This window comes from Hevea brasiliensis, chromosome 16 (assembly GCF_030052815.1).
Source record: "Hevea brasiliensis isolate MT/VB/25A 57/8 chromosome 16, ASM3005281v1, whole genome shotgun sequence".
Taxonomy (NCBI): Eukaryota; Viridiplantae; Streptophyta; class Magnoliopsida; order Malpighiales; family Euphorbiaceae; genus Hevea; species Hevea brasiliensis.
Window position 1 is genome coordinate 44225169 of NC_079508.1, and position 22405 is coordinate 44247573.

Genomic DNA, 22405 nt, shown 5'->3' on the forward strand with positions numbered 1-22405 from the left:
ACCTCATAGACCATGGTTAACACCTAGCATAGCATGCCATGGCCACCCAATTAGTAATAAGGTTTACCTTAAATGAACCTATAATCATATGTTACCATGCATTAGAATCTCTCTGTTACAAAATCCCAACTCAAGCTGGAGTCATGGTTTATGTCAAACTATTTGCTATGAATATTATGTTCTCTTTTAATTCCAGTTCTTGATTAAAAGATTTTCTCATCAGAAACTCTTTTATGAATAAATCTATCTGTCCTGGCCAGGAACTTGAAACATCAAGAACAATTAAATGAACATAAGATTTTATCTCTATTTACTTAGAGGAACAGATTCCATCTTGATCAACACCTACCTCCATATATAACTAGTAGGAGCCAACACATGCCCATATACCCATACATAGTAGAAGTATGAAAGCAGTATCAAACTCAAACTACCTATATACAAGATAACTGTGCTATCTCAGGTCTAAAGATTATATGCACTGATATGATTTATGACAAAACATTGACAAGAGTAAACTCCATGTGCTTGTCATAAGTGTCACTGGTTCGGCCTACTTATCATTTATAAGTGCCTATCATGTTTGTTATATGGCATGAGACTCACTATTCCATCTTATTTATATCTCATATAAATAACTTGGGAACAAACATGAATACAATCTTTCTAGATAAGTCATGTCCTTATTATGAAGTATCCTCGATTGTGAACCTATTTATGATACTTTGTGCTAGAAATATTGTCACTCATATTCTTAACAACTTAAGAATAATATTTCTAACAAAATATCAATGGACCTTTTCTATTACACATAAATATATTATGTAAACGGAAAAGTGGAAATGCCTTTTATTAATAAAAATATGTACAAGATACATACTAAATGATATGCTATAGGGCATACTACTAACAATCTCCTACTAGCACTAGAGCCATTCATTACAATATCTTAGACCTATCTTCTCAAGATGTCGGTCTAACTGAGTCTGTGACATAGGCTTAGCGAATGGATCAGCTGGATTTTCAGCTGATGCTATTTTCTACATGGTTACATCGCCTCGCCCAACTATTTCTCTGATAATGTGGTAGCGCCTTTCTATGTGTTTGGATTTCTGGTGAGACCTTGGTTCCTTAGCCTGTATGACTGCTCCATTATTGTCACAGTGTAGTGGAACTACTGACTCAATGGAAGGAACTACTGTAAGTTCTGTCATGAACTTCTTTATCCAAACAGCTTCCTTTGCGACATCGATGCAAAGAATATACTCACCTCTGTAGTGGAATCTGCAATCGTGCTCTGCTTGGAACTCTTCCAACCGATCGCACCTCCATTACAAATGAACACATATCTAGAGGTAGACTTTCTATCATCGATATCTGATTGGAAATCAGAATCAGTATAACCATCCAATTGCAAGTCTCCACCTCCATAAATCAAGAATAAATCCTTAGTTCTTCTCAAGTACTTAAGGATATTCTTGACAGCTATCCAGTGTTCCAAACCTAGATTGGATTGATACCTGCTAGTCAAACTAACATCATATGTGATATCCGGCCTAGTACACAACATTGCATACATTAAACTTCCAATAGCCGAAGCATATGGAATCCTGGCCATCTTATCTCTTTCTTCAGGTGTCTTTGGAGACATCTCTTTAGAAAGGTAGATACCATGTCTTACTGGTAACAATCCTCTCTTGGAATCAAGCATATTAAACCTCTTTAACACCTTTTCCAAGTATAGACTTTGAGATAAACCAATTATTCTTTTCGCTCTATCTCTATAGATGTGAATCCCAAGAATATAAGTTGCCTCCCCTAAGTCTTTCATGGAGAATGTATTTGACAACTATACCTTTATAGTTGTCAACATACCTGTGTCATTACCCATCAACAGTATGTCATCCACATATAAGACAAGGAAAGTGATAGCACTGTCACTAACCTTCTTATATACACATGGCTCATCCTCATTTTTTATAAAACCAAAGGATTTAATGGCTTCATCAAAATGGATGTTCCAACTCCTCGAAGCTTGTTTCAACCCATAAATGGATCGTTTTAGCTTGCATACCTTGGAACCATCTTGGGATTCAAAACCCCTAGGTTGTTCCATGAAAATGTTTTCTTCAATGTATCCATTGAGAAAAGCTGTTTTGACATCCATCTGCCAAATCTCATAATCATAGTATGCAGCTATTGCTAATAAAATCCTAATTGATTTAAGCATGGCAATAGGCGAGAAAGTCTCCTCATAGTCGATTCCTTGCCTTTGGCGAAAGTCGATTCCTTGCCTTTGGCAAAACCCTTTTGCTACTAGCCTTGCCTTATAGGTCTCTACCTTTCCATCAGAACCAATTTTCTTCTTGAAAACCCATTTGTTCCCTATAGGTACAATACCTTCAGGTGGGTCAATAAGATTCCAAACTTGATTCTTAGACATGGAATCAATCTCAGATTTCATAGCATCAATCCATTTTGAAGAGTCTATATCTGATATAGCTTCTTCATAAGTAAGTGGATCATCTCCATGATCTACTTCTTCATGAGTAGACAACTCTTATTCTTCTTCATGAAGAAAACCATATCTCATTGGTGGGTGAGATACCCTGGTTGTTCTATGAGGAACAGCTGTAGATGTTTCATCAACGGGTATAGGTTGACTAGATGGATCTATATCCATCGATGCATTGGTTGGTCAGAATTCTCCAATTCTAACTCTATTTGCCTTCCTTTGCCTCCTTCTTGAACAAACTGTTGTTCAAGAAATGTGGCATCTCTACTTATCACAACCTTTTGTGAAGTAGGCAAATAAAATAATATCCAAAACTATCTTTTGGATATCCAACAAATCGACCTTTTTCTGATCTGGTCTCCAATTTATCACTGTTTAGCTTTTTGATATAAGCTGGACAACCCCAAATCTTAACATGCTTAAGACTTGGTTTTCTTCCATGCCATATCTCATAAGGTGTGGAAGAAACTGATTTTGATGGAATCCTATTCAGAATATACAAAGCTGATTCTAATGCAAATCCCCAAAAGAAGATTGGCATATCAGTATAGCTCATCATACTACGTAACATATCCAATAGGGTACGATTTCTCCTTTCAGATACACCATTCAGTTGTGGCGTTCCTGGAGGAGTCAGCTAAGAAATAATGCCATGCTCTCTCAAGTATTCATCAAATTCAGTACTCAAATATTCACTTCCACGATCTGATCGAAGAGCTTTAATACTCTTTCCTGTTTGATTTTCTACTTCAGATTTAAATTCTTTGAACTTTTCAAAAGATTCATGTTTGTATTTCATAAAATACAAATACCCAAACCTTGATTTATCATCAGTAAAGGTAATAAAATAATGAAAACCCCCCTCTAACCATTTCTTTAAATGGACCACATACATCACTATGTATTAGCTCCAAAATATTTTCAGCTCTTAGCCCTTGTCCAACAAAGGGTGATCTAGTCATTTTGCCCTGAAGGCAAGATTCACAAGTTGGAGTAGGCTCAGAGCCCAATGAGGATAGAATCCCCATTTTCTCCAGTTTTGCAATCCTATCTTCTGCAACATGACATAACCTTAAGTGCCAAATATATTTTGAACTTGAGTTGGTTTTCACCATGGCATTGCATTCTTTTAGATCACTTGCATTCAATTTGTGTTTGTCATTATTATCCAAATAATAAAGACCATCATTCATATAACCTGAACCAACATATTTATTTCCAAAATAAATATTGCAAACATCATCTGTGAACTGAAATTCATAGCCATTTCTAGTCAAACTAGATATAGAAATGATGTTCTTAAAAGCATCAGGTACATATAAAATATTATCCAAACACAAAACATGTCCAAACATGTAAAAAGATTTAGATCCTATGGCTAAAGCTTCAACAGTTGAGCCATTGCCAATCCAGACTCTAATATCTTGAGAACGCAAGATGCTACTGTTTGTTAGTTCCTGCATATCATTAGAAATGTGAGAACTGGCACCATTATCTAAAACCCAAGCTGTAGATGAACTATGAGTATCATCAGAATCTAAATAACAAGATATGGACATACCTTCCGAAGGTGTATCCTTCTTGTCCTTCAGAGAAGCAAGATACTCTGGGCAGTTCCTTTTCCAGTGCCCATCCTTTTTGCAGTGGAAACACTTTCCTTTGCCTCCATCAGCTTTAATCTTCCTTTTCTGTTTAGCTATTTTCTTGGAAGGACCAGGAATCTGAGATTTCTTTTTCTTATTGCCCTTCTTCTTGTTGGACTTTCCAGGAGAAGAAGATGCAACCAAAGCTACCTCTTTTCCTTTATTGCTTGGCATATTCTTTTGGGCAATAACCAGCATGTTGAGTAAACCAGCTAAGGTGCATTCCTGTTTAGTCATATGGAAATTTGTCACAAAATTCCCAAAAGACTCAGGAAGGGACTGAAGGATCAAATCCGTTTGTAGTTGGAAATCCATGTTGAAGTCAAGATGTTCCAACTGCTCAATCAGCCGAATCATCTTGTGGACATAATCCCCAACATTCTGTCCCTTAGACATCCTCATACGGAACAGCTGTCCAGATATCTCATACCTAGCATTCCTGCTGTGCTCACCATACAACTCTTGTAGGTGAAGGAGGATCTCACTCGCATTCTACATGTTCTCATGTTGCTTCTGTAACTCATTACTCATGGAAGCAAGCATATAACACTTAGCTCTCATATCATGCTCCTTCCACTTGTCCAAAGTTTCATGTTCCTCTTGTGTGGCCTCTGGAGGTAAGGGACTAGGAACATTTGAATCTAGAACATATCCTATATGTTCAAGGTTCAGGACAAGTTTCAAATTTCTTAGCCAATCAGACAGATTAGGTCCTGTCAACCTATTATGATCAAGTATGCTTGCAAGGATATTGGATGGTGGTGGTTGTTTTGTGCTCATTTTTATCAGAAAATTAACTGTAGAAAATAACCAGATTAATTAGTAAATGTATCATGTAATTAACCAAAATGATTATGGTCTTTTAATCAAATTGGTCCTCCCACTAACTTAGCGAATCCTACACTTCCAAAGTAGAAAACGGAAATCCTAGTTGGATGGATTTCTAGTGGGTAATTGAATTCTTATAATTCTATTGATCATCCTCAGGTACATCCATTATTCACATCTCATGTGAGGTTCAATCCTTTACCTAGTCCCTAATGCTCAAAATCTCAGGTACATCCATTATTGACTTATCTTGCATTAGTTAAGTTGATCCCATTGAGCCAGTAATTATGCAAATAATTTTAATGTCCTCAAGTACATCAAATATTGGCCACTAAACCATTTACATATTTACAACATCTCATGCTTAACAATTATTCTTAAGAAAATCTCTTAAATTAATTGCATCTTATGCAACTATTTAAAATTTCTTAAAATAATTGCCCCAATGGAGGGCCTATGTTATAATTACTTTAATTATAGCATTTCCAACTTAATCATTTGTTTGGAAGATTTTATGGTCATTCTAATTACTATTAAGGTCTCACTTTGCACATTATCCAATTAGCATGCATATATCATATAATAGCATATATTCCCATATATCTCATGCATTTATGGATAAGCAATAAATATGGTATGATCATGGACTTTCTAAGGGATTCAATTCTGAGCCACCAAGAATTGAATCAGGGCATTCCTAGGTGTATTTCATTCATTCATTCATTTTACAAAAGTTGCTGAAGGAGTACATAATCAATACTTGATCTTGAATTCCTCCCACTGGTCCCACCAATGCTCTTGACCTCCTTGAACTTCTTGCAATCCAATATTACATGGTAATCCTTGGCATACCAAGGTGAATTTACAAGAACTTAAATAAATGAAATTACAACCCAAAAATTATTACAAACTTAATAATACATGCCAAAAATAAATTAAAATAAATTAATTAATTTACAATCCCAAAGAAACATAAAAGAAATAAATCCAATCACATTGGTCTTTTATAGTCCATGATCATCCATCATGCATATCACTATTTAATAATTAAATAAAACATACATAAATTAAATTGAATATCTCATATTCAACTTAAAAATCCAGATTTGAATATGATTCAAATAAATTTAAAAATTCATATTTGAATCTCATTCAAACAAATTTAAAAATTCAGATTTGAATCACATTCAAACAACTTTAAAAATTCAGATTTGAATCACATTCAAATATTTTTAAAAAAATCATATTTGAATCATATTCAAACATTTTTTAAAAAATCAGATCTGAATTTTATTCAAATAATTTTAAAAAATCAGATTTAAATATGATTCAAACAACTTTAAAAATTCAGATTTGAATCACATTCAAACAACTTTTAAAATTCAGATTTGAATCATAATTTAATTGTGTGATTAAAATTCTAATTAAACAATTTAATTAGACATAGGATGAGCTTTTAGATCATACAACAATTGTAAATTAAAAGCAAACCTTGCACCACCTTGAAGAACCATTGTTGCCGCCACCAATGGTGGCTTCACCTTGTGTGCCGCCACACATCCATTGCAACCAGCAATGGATCAATCATCTCAATATCAAATCACACAATTAAATCATATAATCAACAATCTAAATGGCAAATATAGTGGCTCTGATACCAATTAAAGGAACGGAAGCGTGAAAAACACAAGTTTATACCATTGAATTCAAAAATTTTCACCTAGGGTCACATGCATCATGCAAGATTTATTTTTATCTATTTGATTTCAATGATAAACAACATATTAAAACTCTTTTAATATGTTTTTGGATCTGTATTTGCCATTTAAAATTTTAAAATTAATCAGATTAATTTTAGAACCCTAGATTAAATCAAGAACGATTACATCAACCTCTTGATGCACTGCAGCGTGTCTGTGCCTTTGAGATTCATCTTCAGGACACCAGATGTTGTCCCTCTAGCTTGTCCACACCAAGAACACCTATGGCAGCCCTTGAACAACTTCTAAAGCTTTTTCTATTAATTAGAAATTCAAGTTCTGCCTTTTAAGAGATTAGAGATGTAAACAGGACACTAGAAACAATTTCTAGCGTTCTTAATTCAAGAGATTGATGGCTAATCTCTTTGAATTGATGAGAGATGAAGAAGAATAGATGAAAAGCCTCAAAGTGGTGTGACAAAGGAGAGGAGTGGCTGCTGGTTATTTTTTCTTTTCATAACCACACTTAAATAGCTAGGTTAACACATTAAACCGTTGCCACATGTCACCATTTGATTAGCTCTAGGTTTAAGTGACCCAATCACATTGTGCCAAGTGTCAAACCTATATTTAATCTTGATTTTAATCATCTTACATGATTAAAAAAAAACATTTGACAAGCTTATGTGTAATCCCATGTATCACCATCTCATGGTGCCACGTGTCACACTGTGAAATGACCAAAATGCCCCTGTGTCTTAATTTTGAGTTCTTAACCCAAAATAATTATTTTTCTTCTTCTAATTAATTTATATCAAATATAAATTAATTAATTAATCTCTATTAATTAATTTCTCACTAATTAAATTCATATTTAAACACTTTAAATATAAATTTAATTTATACTACACATCCAATAATCTAGATTTGGTTTCAAGTCATGCTAGGGACTTTGCAATTTAATTGCAAATCAAAACTATTTAATTAATCAATTAAACTCTTTAATTAATTAATTAAATCATATTTAAATAGGTGATAACTTGTGTATGTGTGTGACTTACTAGGCTCATCACTAATTGGCAATGAGACATGATATCAACTCTTAATATCATCAGAACTCTTTCTTACCATAAATGATTTCTCTAAATCACTTTATGCACCTCATAGACCATGGTTAACACCTAGCATAGCATGTCATGGCCACCCAATTAGTAATAAGATTTACTTTAAATGAACCTATAATCATATGTTACCATGCACTAGAATCTCTCTGTTACAAAATCCCAACTCAAGCTGGAGTCATGGTTTATGTCAAACTCCATTTGCTATGAATATTATGTTCTCTTTTAATTCCAGTTCTTGATTAAAAGATTTTCTCATCAGAAACTCTTTTATGAATAAATCTATCTGTCCTGGCCAGGAACTTGAAACATCAAGAACAATTAAATGAACATAAGATTTTATCTTTATTTACTTAGAGGAACAGATTCCATCTTGATCAAGACCTACCTCCATATATAACTAGTAGGAGCCAACACATGTCCATATACCCATACATAGTACAAGTATGAAAGCAGTATCAAACTCAAACTACCTATATACAAGATAACTGTGCTATCTCAGGTCTAAAGATTATATACACTGATATGATTTATGACAAAACATTGACAAAAGTAAACTCCATGTGCTTATCATAAGTGTCACTGGTTCGGCCTACTTATCATTTATAAGTGTCTATCATGTTTGTTATATGGTATGAGACTCACCATTCCATCTTATTTATATCTCATATAAATAACTTGGGAACAAACATGAATACAATCTTTCTGGATAAGTCATGTCCTTATTATGAAGTATCCTCGATTGTGAACCTATTTATGATACTTTGTGCTAGAAATATTGTCACTCATATTCTTAACAACTTAAGAATAATATTTCTAACAAAATATCAATGGACCTTTTCTATTACACATAAATATATTATGTAAACGGAAAAGTAGAAATGCCTTTTATTATAAAAAATATGTACAAGATACATATTAAATGATATGCTCTAGGGCATACTACTAACAAATTTAAGTTGTTTTCCACATGCCTCATGTTGATTCGGAGGAGGAGCCTTTAGATTCTGCACGACCAGCTACACAGGGCTTGTTGAAGCCCTTGAAACTTTCAGCGTGTTTTGTTCCGAAATCTTTGTTTACACGACCTAATCTGAATTTACATGCCTTATGTGGATTCCTGCTGGCTGACTCTTATTTTCACACGACCCTCAACACGGGGCATGTTGAAGCCCTTGAAAGTCTCAGTTGGACTTCTTTAAGCGAATTTTCTTCATTTTTCACACCACTTTAGACTTCTAAATCACTTTGAATTTCTTCTATATGGACTTTTTTACCTTTAAACCTTATTAAAACCTATCAAAAACATTAAAATTTCGAAAATCAAATATAATGAAACTAAAATTAACAAATTAACTAAAATAAACATTAAAAGCATAAAATTACTAAACTAAAAAGACAAACTAGATGCAAAACTACCCTAAAATACTTATATAAAATGAGTTTATCAATGTGTCGTGTTGAATGAGAGAATATAAAAGCTAACTATCAGCTCTTGTTTATTTTTCTAAATAAGAAAGTAAATTTTAAGTTAACTATAGGGTTTTAATATTAACGGAGTGAATAAAAATATTAAATATATTAATTTTATTTATTAATTTTTTTATTAAATAATGTAAATAATGTATCATATTATTATTAATTGAGTGTATCACATCATACAGTGACACAAAATCTATTGAATAATTTTCCTCTCAAATATTATTCTCACTTATTTTCTCAACTTTGGACGCATGTCAGAATTTCTTTACAAATTCCTTGATTTCTACACCAACCCATCAATTGTGAAAGATTATGTCACAAAATTATTGGTTGATCCATTTTCAATGCAATAATGGATTGAGCAACTGTATTTGTTGTGTTGTGGAGGAAATATCAAAATAAACTGAGCAAGCTGTCCCTCAGTCTGGGCGTAGTGGGTTGGTCTATTGCCCATGGTTTAGTCTGGCTTATTTTGCTAAATTTTTTCTTATTTTATTAATTTTAATAAGATTATATATAAATTATATATATAAAAAAAACTGAGTGAGCTGTGTCATGTATTTAAGTGGAAAAAAAAAAATTCAAATATCCTCAAAATTGATTTTGAAATTTGGCTATTACGATATGTGATTCAAAATTAAAAAATTTAAATATAATTATAAATTAGCGAAAGTAATTGGCCTTTTATATTCAATTGATTTATTTTATGTAGGACAATTAATTAAGATAGTGTGATTAATTAGAATTAAATAGTATTTTTATGTCATCTTGATATTGATATTATTATTTTTTTTATTGATAATTTGATGTTATAAATATATAATTAGTTTTATTTTGTTAAAAAGAATATAATCAAGTTGCAATTTTAAATGTAGGAACAGATAATCGAACCAAATTAGAATCGAAATCAAAATTAAAACTAGAATCAAATTAGAATAAAAAACACTTAAAAAATAATTTTTATATCAAGTTTGAATTAACTCCGAGTTTTATATATTGGATGCTACTATCTAAATCCATTTATATGAACTATTTATTTTAATACACATGTTGCAAGTGCATTTCTAATTTATTATTAACATAAAAATATTTAAGTTCACTATAATGTAAAATATATTGAACATAATCAATATTTAATATTGATCAACAGTAATTAATTTACGCCTAAATAGATTAATAAAATGAAAATTAAAATTTTATTTATATATAATATGAAGTATTTTATTTTATATTTTTCTCACATATAATATATATTATTCTTTACGATTTATTAACATATAATATTTATTTAATGTATTTTTTACTATCAAATAAATAAAAATAAAGAATGAATAAATACCAATAGAGATTAAATACAATTAAATATTTCATTTTATTTCTCATCAAAAGAATGGCATTTTCTTTTGAAAATCCTAACTATTTTGACCATGATACTGGGGAATTTTATTTATAAATAATAAATATTCTAGAAAAATTATAAATTAATTAGATTTTAATTTTTCATATAGACTCTATATATGTATAGGAACTTTATAATTATCAATAAAAAAAATTAATATGTAATTATGTGTTTTATTACTTTATCGTCTTCTCTTATAGATAATAAATTTTGTTATTTTTACCGATTTATAATTTTTCACTTATATTTTTAAATAAAATTTTAATTTATAAAGTATATATATATATGTTTCGTATTTTTTAATTCATGATGATTTTATAATAATAATAATAATAATAATAATAATAATAATAATAATAATAATAATAACTTCTGTTAATAGTAATTCATATGAATGTTTAAATTCTATTTGTTTTTCTTATTAAAAATTAAGAAGTCTTTAATTTTTAGCTTCTTTTAAATCTAATTATGTGAAATAAATCTAATTATGAGAGAGATTTATCTGAATTTGAAGTTTAACTAATCTAATATTGTGTCCTTGTATGTTATTAGATTAATATATATATATATATATATATATATATATCATATTAGATTTAATATTTATATCTAAATTAAAATAATAGTTTGAAGCATATAATTTTATAATGTTAAAATTATTCCCTCTTTCTTATATATAAATAATATCAATTAAAGTAAAGTTTAATTTCTTATATGAAAGCTAACAGTTCTCCGATTTTATTATTTCTATTTAATTTCTTTTTTACATTTTTCATCATTTCAGTATTGTTGTCCGGTATTTCAATTAAAATGCAATTAAAATAAATAATTATAGTAGCATTTTAATGGCTTAATCATGTTTATTTCTTAATAACATGTTAAATTAAGTTTAAAAAAAATGTTAAACTAAGTAATAACATGTTTAAATGTGTGAAAATAAATTTTATTTTTTACAAAAAAAAGTTTTACTTAGTTTAAAAGTATAAGTATTGAAATATTCAATTTGAAAAAATAGACTTAGATTTTTAAATAGAAACTTTTAAATACTTTTACATTACTTTCTAAGTAAGAAAAGAATTATAGTTAAAGCAAAACTTCTATTTTTTTTCCCCTCTTATTATTTCAACAACTAATAATATACATTTTTCAGTTAATTATATTTTTAGGGATAGATTAATATTAGAGTTGCATTAAAATTTATAATGTTGTAAATAGTGTAAATGATTAAGGGTATTTTTGGCAGTTTCAATATCCCTCCCTCCCACTTATATATATAAATACATTGCCTGTACATCAATTTTAGTTTTAATTATTTTTTAAAAAATTTATAATTGTGAGTATTATATTTTTATTAAAATATAATTATCTTTAATTTATTTGATCGTATTTTATAATTATATTTTAAAAAAAAAATAATAATACTTATATTGGATTACAAATTCAATTTACTTAATCTTAGTTTATGCAGGTTTGATTCAACTTCATCAAAATATAATGGCATATTTTTCTCTTTTAAATTTTATTTTAATATTTAATTTTACGTTTAAATTAATTTTAAACTCAATTAAATTTTTAATTTTTAAATTTTCAACAATTAGTCTGAATTTAATTAAATTTTTGAAATTCAATTTTCTAAATATTAACATCTAATATATATATATATATATATATATATATATATATATATATATATATATAATTAAAGAACTATATATTTTTTTAAAAATTAATCATTTATTTTATAAGTAGTACATATAAGATATAATTAATATAAATAAAAATTATACTTATCAAATATATCAAAAGTTTTTGAATTTTGATATTTTTTTAATATATACAAATACGTATAATATGTTGATGTAATATCAAATAAATATTATATAAAAAAAATCTGACACAAATAATTACAAAAAAAAAATGAGTGCTTTATAATTTTTAACACTTGAATGTAGAAAACTTTTTTTCATATTCATTACTCTATTTAAACTTCTTATTCTTATGAGTTAACTTAGTTATTGGAGCAGCTATCTTGGAGAAATTAGGTACAAATCTCCTATAATAGCCAGCGAAACCTAGGAGACTCTTGATCTCTATCACTGTGGCTAGCTTTGGCCAATCCGCCACTGCTTCTAACTTCTTAGAATCCACTTCGATTCTATTCTCTAACACTATATGCCCTAAGAAAGATATATTCTTTAGTCAGAACTCACACTTGGAGAACTTGGCATGCAACTGATGCTTCCTCAGTGTCTGAAGAACTATTCTTAGGTACTGTGCATGCTCTTCTATACTTCTGGAATATACCAAAATATTATCAATAAAGACAATTGCAAAGTGATCCAATGACTGTCTGAATACACTATTCGTGAGATCCATGAATGTAACTAGGGCATTTTTTAACCCAAACAACATCACAAGAAACTCATAATGCCAGTATCTGTTCAGAAAGGCAGTCTTCGGAATATCTGACTCCTTAATCCCCAACTAGTGATATTCAAACCTCAAATCTATCTTTGAAAAGCAACTGGTTCCAGCCATTTAATCAAACAAGTCACTAATATGGGGCAGAGGGTACTTGTTCTTCGTAATTATCTTGTTCGACTGTCTATAATCAATGCACAGCCTCAAGGATCTATCCTTCTTCTTTATAAACAGTACTAGAGCACCCCAAGGAGAAGTACTCGATCAGATGAATCCCTTATCCACCAATTCTTGCAGCTATTCTTTTAATTCTTTTAACTCTGCAAGAGCTATCCTATAAGGAGGAATAGACATGGGTCTGGTACTAAGCACTAGATCAATTTCAAAATCTATCTTCCTTTCACATGGTAGGCTGGATAGTTCCTTAGGAAACACATTTGAAAACTCTCTTACCATAAAAACTGATTTTGGTCCACTTTTGTTCTCCATAACCTCTTTAACAAGGGCTAGAAACCCTCTACATCCTTTTTGGAGCATCTTACTAGCTTGTGTTGCGGAGATCATCCCCTTCACTAATGATGTTTAATCTCCCTAGAAAACTATCTCTGACCCATCTGGTCCTTTGAACTTTACTACTTTATTTCTACAGTCTAAGGTGGCATAATTGGCTGAGAGCCAATCCGTCCCAAGAATGACATCAAAATCCATCAATTATAGGACCACCAAGTTCGCTGAAAAACAGTTATCCTCTACTATCACTGGATAGGCATACAGATCATCTTTGTCACCAAAGGATCCCACTTAAGCCCACTAATAAGCAATGGACATTGTAGACATAAAACAACTAAACCCAATCTCAAAACCGCTTTGGGGTTAATAAAAGAATGGGATGCACTAAGATCAATCAAAACATGTACATCGAAACATCCAATGCAATGGTTACCTAACACCTGTCATGATAAAGATCTGTGCCGGTGCTGTTGAACCCTTTCCATGAGAGCCTGCTATAGAGGAAGAAGAACCTCATCCCCCAACCTATCCCCTTTTTGATGAGGGACCCACCGAAGTCTGTTTCGCTACCGATTGAGCCATACTACTTGACTCAATCTGCTGCTAAGAAGCCACCCTTTCCATGTTAGGACACTCCCTAGACATGTACCCCTCCTGACCACATCTGTAATATTAGAAAGTTCCAAACCTACAGAATGTAATGTAAATCAATAAATCAAAATAAAATCAATTTATTTTTTATAATTCAATTCAATTCATATTGTCATATTCAATTCATATTTTCATTCTTTTAATATTACTTTATATTTTTAGAGATTATTTATGTATGAAGTCTTTTGGGCAATGAGTAAATAGCCTTGCCGCTTGGGTGGGGGCTTATAATGTGGGTTTAAGAGAGTATTTGACTTAATTTATGAAGATTAATTTATAAGTACTCAATGCTTATATGCTAATTCAAGTTTATAAGCATTCAAAATTTTAAACAGTTATGTGTTTGGTTGAATTACTTATAAGTGATTGATAAACAGTTGATGTATTTGGTATAGCTTATAAGCATATTTATTATTAAAATAACTAAAAAGTATATTAAATGAGATTAGAAATAAAATTTTAAAAATTAAATAAAAATAATATACTAAAATACTTGGTCAAATATAAGTATCAAAATGGGAAGTTAGTCCTCGCCAACTTTTTTTTTTTTTTCTTTTAGCTTGTAAGCTTAGCTTGTTAAAAAATATTATAAGCAAACAGATAAATTTATTTTTAGAGCTTATAAGCTGGTTTCACTAACTTATAAGTTAAGACAAACAAACTGTAAAACAAAAAAATCAATGTTCTAAATTTTAGTTATATATTATGTTTTTAAATTTAATTGATAAAAAAAATTAACAGCATATTAAAGAAAAATAATAAATTTATGAAACTTTCTTTTTATTAACACCAATCTTATAGAATAGATATGATAAAAAAAAAATTAAATTATTATTTAATTTAGTGTTTTTAGATTTTTCGATAATACTAGTTAAGTATTATTCATGTATTGTGAACTGAATTGATATGATTTACAGCGCTTCCTCTTTTCGATGCTTGTGACGAGTTCTACCTCTAAAAATTATAAGAAGTTTAAAGGGCTTATATAAAGGTGAATGGCCAGTTAACTAATTAGTTAGTTTTAACCTTTTAATAATGATTACCTAATTGGTCCAAGCCTAAGTTTGACCCTTTACAAACTCTTATCTCAACCCACTTATTCGCCTCCACTTGTTCAATAATTCAGTTCAGTGATATGGTATCAAAACAGGTCTAGCCTGATTCAAATCAAATGTCAAGGTTTCTTTATAAGGATGGGCGACCAACTAATTAGCTAGTTCTAACCTTTTAGCAATGGCTGTTACAAGTCCAAGTAAGCTTATCTCATACTTCATGGATTCTTATCTCGACCCACTCATTCGCCTCCGCTTGTTCAATTCAGTTCAATGATATGATATCAGAATAGGTATTGTTCAATTCAATTCAAGTGTCAAGGTTCACTTACAAGGGTGAATGGCCAACTAATAGCTAGTTCTAATATTTTAGCAATGCTTAGTCTAAGTCCAAGTGAGCTCATCTCAGTATCTCACACTTCACAAATTCTTATCTCGACCCACTCATTCGCCTCCGCTTGTTTAATCCAGTTCAATGATAACTTGCAATTGCTCATACAATAGAAGTGAAAATTACTATCAGATTCTTTTTCACACAATGAGATTATAGATCCATGCATTAGCACCTTTAGTAAACTTTCAAATTCATTCAAATTATCTCAAAGAAACTCATAATACTATGTACATTCCATCCTTACCTTCTGGACAACTCATGGTCACTTCATAAATTTATTTCTTATCAATTATGTGCTGCATTAAATCCACAATCCTGGGGATACATAGGAAAAACAATAAGTTTGCTTAAATTGGTTGTTGGGAATGAAGGGCCATTTTGTTTCAGTGGAAGTCATGATAATTATTGGAATTAATAGTTTGTTGCTAGCTTATTGTTGCCGTTGATTATATTTCCTTAAATGATGTGCCTTCTTAATTGTGTTACCACAAGTCTAGTAATATTGCAAAGGCCTAGTGTTGAGCATATCAAATGTACTATGTGTCATGGTTCTCCCTCTAAGAAGTATGAGTGAAGCAATTCCTATCAAAATTGAATGTAATATTAATTTATTAAGTGTTTTAAACTTGAACAAGCATGGAGAATTGCCTGATGATGCAAAGGCCAAGTAGTTACATTCTTTGTCAAAGATTATTTCCTTTTTCTTTAAAGGACCGAGCTAGAGAGTAGTTACATTCTTTGCCACCGGGTTCTATCACAACATGGGATGAACTTTCTCAAGCATTTTTAGCTCAATATTTTCCACCAAGCAAGACAGCTAAGCTAAGAAATGAGCTGACTTCTTTTAAACCTAGAGATGATGAGAGCTTATATGAAGCATGGGAGAGGTACAAGGATTTGCAAAGAAGATGTCCACATCATGGGATTCTTAAGTGGATGCTTGTTCAACACTTTTACAATGGAGTTTCACCAGGTATTAGAAGTACAATTGATGCATCTTCTGGAGGTGATCTTATGGAGAAATCTGAAGATGAAGCTTTTTCTGCTCTTGATAAAATTGCTTATAACAATTACCAGTGGAGTTGTGAGAGGAATGATATCAAGAAACTAGCTGGTATGTTTGAGCTTGATGCCATGAATATGATTAATGCTAAGTTTGATGCTTTGACAAGGAAAATGGATAAGCTAACCATGAAAGTAGATTCTTCAGTTGGAGGTTCTAGTAATTCAGTAGAAGTTGGAGCTGCAAATGTCAATTGTGCAGCTGATTTTTCTGCACTTAGTCAAGAATTTTCAAGTGAGCAAGTGGATTATGTGGGGAACTACAATTAAAGACCAGGCGGTAACCCATTTTCTGCAACTTATGATCCAGCATGGAGAAACCAGCCAAATTTCTCTTGGGGAGGTAGACAAGGACAACACCAAAATTTTCAGCAACCTTCTAGGTATCAACAACATTAGAATTTTCAGCACAATAGAGGTCCTCTTCCTGGAATTCCTAAACCTCAAAATGCACCTGCTCCACCACAACCATAATAACCTCTACCACAACAAGCACAACCAGACAAGACAGCTAGATTGGAAGCTATGATTAAGACTCTACTTGTGAGCCATCAAAGTTAATAAGATATGATTTCTCAATTAGCATCTAAAGTAGATAAAATTGCAACACACAATAAGATGTTAGAGAATCAAATAGCTCAATAAGCTAGCTCTTCAAACAACAAAGCATTTAGGAAGCTCCCTAGCCAACTAGAAAATTCAAGGGAGCATTGCAAGGCTATTAAATTAAGAAGTGGAAAAATATTGGAGAGTGGAGATAAAAAGATTGAAGAGAAAATTGAAGAAGAGAAAAACAGAAAAATATTGGAGAGTGGAGATAAAAAGATTGAAGAGAAAATTGAAGAAGAGAAAAACAGAGAAAGAGATGAAAAAATTTAAGTTGAAGTTAGAATTGAAGCTGAGAAAGAGAGTTCAGTGGAAGAAAAAGGAAGTAAAGAGAGAGAAAGAGTAAAGAGAAAGAACCTAAATATGTAGCACCTAAAGCCTACATGCCATCTTTACCATTCCCACAAAGGTTCCAAAAAGTAAAGTTGGATAAACAATTTGGGAAGTTTTTGGAGGTATTGAAGTCTTTGCATGTGACTATTCCTTTCACTGATGCCTTAGCACAAATGCCTTCATATGCTAAATTTTTGAAGGATATTTTTTCTAACAAGAAGAAGTTGGAAGAATTTGAGACCGTAGCTCTCACAGAAGAAAGCAGTGCTATTTTGTAAAATACGCTTCCACCCAAACTGAAAGATCCTGGTAGTTTTTCCATACCATGTCACATTGGGGATATCAGTATAGATAAGGCTTTATGTGATCTTGGAGTTACTGTTAGTCTAATGCCATTGTCTATCTATGAGAAAATGAAGATTGGAGAAATTAAGCCTACCACCATTTCACTACAGTTAGTAGATAGGTTTATTAAATTTCCAATTGGGGTTATTGAGAATGTTCCTCTAAAAGTTGGAAAATTTTTCATACCGGTAGATTTTGTAGTATTGGAGATGGAGGAGGATGTACACATTCCTATTATTCTTGGTAGACCTTTCCTTGCTACTGTTGCGGCTATGATTGATGTAAAAAATGGAAGGCTTACTTTAGAAGTTGGGGAAGAAAAAGTTGAATTTAATTTGTTTCAAGCAATGAAAAAGAAAGATGATTCAAATTCATGCTTGAGAATTGATGTGATAGATGAAGTGGTCAAAGAAGTGCTTAAAAAGCAACATCCTAAAAATCCCTTAGAAGCTTGTTTGGTTTACAACATCAAAAAGGGGGAAAAGATTGAAGAAGCTGCAGTATATGCTAAAATCTTGGAAGGAAATCCACCTTTGTCTATGGCTAGTATTGAGAAGATTGGAGATTTGAAGCAAGATACAACTTCATCATCAATGCTTGAAAAAAGTGAAGCACTGAAGGTAGAGTTGAAACCTCTTCCAACAAATCTCAGGTATGCTTTTCTTGGTCAAAATTCTTCATATCCTGTGATTGTTAGTGCTAAACTGAATGATTGTGAAGTTGAAAAATTATTAAGAGTTCTTAGAAAGCATAGAAGGATAATTGGTTATTGTAACACCCTAGGCAAATCCCACATCTTCAAAACATGGGAGAGATGCTGGGTTTATAAGTTGGTGGTTCGTAACCCTTAGTGACGCGTTTTAAAACCATGAGGGCTTCGGCCCAGAGCGGACAATATCACCAGTGGGCTGGGCCATTGCATTTGTGGTATCAGAGCCGCTCCGCGTGCAACCTTGAGTGATGGTGGGGCAAACCTCAGCGAGGACGCTGAGTCCCATAAGGGGGGTGGATTGTAACACCCTAGGCAAATCCCACATCAGCAAAACACGGGAGAGATGCTGGGTTTATAAGTTGGTGGTTCGTAACCCTTAGTAACGCGTTTTAAAACTGTGAGGGCTTCGACCCAGAGCGGACAATATCACTAGTGGGCCATCCTTCTGTGTGCATGCATAGAATTTTGTTGGAAAATAATCATAAAGCCTCCAAAGAGTCATAGAGGAGATTGAATCCAAATATGAAAGAGGTTATGAAAAAGGAAATCTTGAAATTGCTTGATGCAGGTATCATTTACCCTGTTTCTGATAGCAATTGGGTAAGTCCAGTTCATGTCGTACCCAAAAAGGGTGGCATCATAGTAGTGAAAAATGAAAATGATGAACTAATACCTACTAGGACTGTAACTGGATGGAGAATGTGTATAGACTATAGGAAGTTGAATAATGCAACTAGAAAGGACCATTTTCCATTACCATTTATAGATCATATGCTTAAGAGATTAGCTCATCATTCTTATTTTTGCTATTTGGATGGCTATTCAGGGTTCTTTTAGATCCCTATTCACCCAGATGATCAGGATAAAACTACACTCACATGTCCCTATGGTACCTTTGCATATCGAAGGACGCCATTTGGATTATGTAATGCCCTAGCTACATTTCAAAGATGTATGATGTCCATATTGTCTGACATGATTGAGGATATTATGGAAGTGTTCATGGATGATTTTTCTGTGTATGGTAAATCTTTCAATGAATGCTTATCTAACTTGTCTAAAGTTTTGCAGAGATGTGAAGAGTTTAATTTAGTTTTGAATTGGGAAAAGTGCCATTTTATAGTACAAGAAGGAATTGTTTTGGGACATCTTGTGTCAAACAGGGGTATAGAGGTGGACAAAGTAAAGGTAGAAATTATTAAGAAAATGCCACCCCCGACATCTGTGAAAGGAGTGAGGAGTTTACTGGGGCATGCTGGATTTTACAATAGATTCATCAAGGATTTTTCTACCCCTTCTTTTTTTTCTACCCCTTCACATAATAATCATATCATAAAATCAAATGGGAGCTTAGCTCCCTCATCCAATCCAATCATACATGCCTCTAATAAATTTATAGATGCAACACGATATTATATTACATACCCAAATCAAATAAAATACTTCTAATACATGCGAAGTTCTAGGATTTAGTAAAATTATACAAAACACAACAGATATTAATAGATGACCTGTTGTCGCAAGGTATTTTGCGGTCGCCTGGACGAACACTCACCGAAGTGGGAAAGAGTAAGGAGTCGCTACTTTAATTTTGAAGGAAATTAAAGAAAACCATTTGTGAAAATAAATTAAAATGAAACCACTTCGAAAACAAAGATTCTAGGTTCGGGGTCCGTATACAGGCGGGGAAGGTGTTAGGCACCCCGCCTCGTCCCTCTATGAGGGCAAACAGATTTGACATTATGCCCTTTATAAATTAAAATCGATAGTTAGGGGGGTTAGAATGAAGATGTTAATCCCTTTGATAAAAGAGAATATTTAATTTTTCACTGGTTCGGGTTACCCAGATACATAAATAAATGAGATGACCCTTAGTAAGTTGGTGTTGCATATCAGTTTTTGTTTAGGGGGGTTACTTTGCGTATTGTGCTATTTTAGTTTGGATTTGAGAAAATCCGGGTAAAGGCTTTTCCCGATCTCTGGGGATAATTTATTTAAAGTTTAAATGAAGGATCTCGGATAAGAACTCTCCTCCGATCTCCACATATTTATTAAAATTTTGGTTGAGAATCGGATAAGAACTCTCCTCCGATCTCTTTTTAATATTCCTTAAAATTTTGATTGAGAATCGGATAAGAACTCTCCTCCTATCTCTTTTAATATTTATTAAAATTTTGGTTGAGAATCGGATAAGAACTCTCCTCCGATCTCTTTTAATATTTATTAAAAATTTTGATTGAAGATCGGATAAGAACTCTCCTCTAATTTCTTTAAATAATTATTAAAAATTTTGATTGAAGATCGGATAAGAACTCTCCTCCGATCTCTTTAAATGTTTATTAAAAATTTTGATTGAGAATCGGATAAGAACTCTCCTCTGATCTCTTTAAATGTTTATTAAAAATTTTGATTGAAGATCGGATAAGAACTCTCCTCCGATTTCTTTAAATAATTATTAAAAATTTTGATTGAAGATCGGATAAGAACTCTCCTCCGATCTCTTTAAATGTTTATTAAAACTTTTGATTGAGAATCGGATAAGAACTCTCCTCCGATCTCTTTTAATATTTATTTAAAATTTTGATTGAAGATCGGATAAGAACTCTCCTCCGATCTCTTTAAATAATTTGTTAGAATTTTTTATTGAGAATCGGATAAGAACTCTCTTCCGATCTCTTGAGATTTAATTGCGATCGTATATCATAAAGACCTTAGACTAAAGGTTATGGCATCCGCAGATGCTGAGAACCCGAATAAGGCTTCTCTTATCCCGTTGGTACCTTATAACTAGGTAGGGGATGCGGACTAAATTTTTACTGATCTCTTATGTGATCGCCTTACCAATACCTTTTGATAGGCAACATTCGATCTCTTCCGCTTACTAGTCTGGGATCCGATCTTATCTCGGTTCCCCACTATACCAGGCTATCTCCAGAACGTGTTTAGTGGTTTGACTTCATAATTTTTTCTCCGATTTATTATCCAAACTTTAATTGTTTTAAGGAAACTTTCATGTTAAGATAAAGCTACCAACGTTTTATCAAACTATCTACACGTTACCCATAACCAGAACGCCTATATTAGGAGATAATAAAGACTAAGAACAAATAAATAACATGAACTGATGTATCAAAAGATAAACTCAAGAGAATAAACACCGACGTAGGGGCCTTTTAACATAAGATAAACTTGACGAAAATTACGAGCATGAAAATAAAGAAAATAAAAACAAGCACTGGATAGGGCAATGGTTCAGACACTCACCTATAGGGAGTTGAACCTATTGAACTAACTATGGAGTCACGAATGTTGTAGAGTTCCGTGCTAATAGTCTGGGGACTAATGCTTGCTTTGAAATGAAGAATACCAAGTTAGAGTGTAGTCGAGCCGGAATGACAATAACCAGGTTCAAATGAGATTGAGCTTGGAAAATAAAAGTGGATATAAAAGTGATGACAACGGAACTAAAACTAAGAGAGGGAGGGGGGGGGGGTATCGCAGAGCAATGAACAAACTGAAAATAAAGAGTTCCAGTGTCCAATACTCCTTCAGAGAAAATACTTTAGAAAACTGGTTTCTGAAGTTCTTTTCTATGTTAAAAGATTAAAAATAGTAGAGTAGCAAAACTGAA

General features: G+C 32.0%; 1 non-coding gene and 1 pseudogene across 1 annotated transcript; one reads left to right on the top strand and one right to left on the bottom strand.

Moving 5' to 3' along the window:
• Positions 1-22405, top strand: part of LOC110662793 (probable terpene synthase 8) — a 65502-nt pseudogene that overhangs the window by 26336 nt on the left and 16761 nt on the right.
• LOC131175035 (small nucleolar RNA R71) lies at positions 16536-16642 on the bottom strand. The gene has a single exon (XR_009145194.1). It is a non-coding gene; the product is annotated as a small nucleolar RNA R71 (small nucleolar RNA).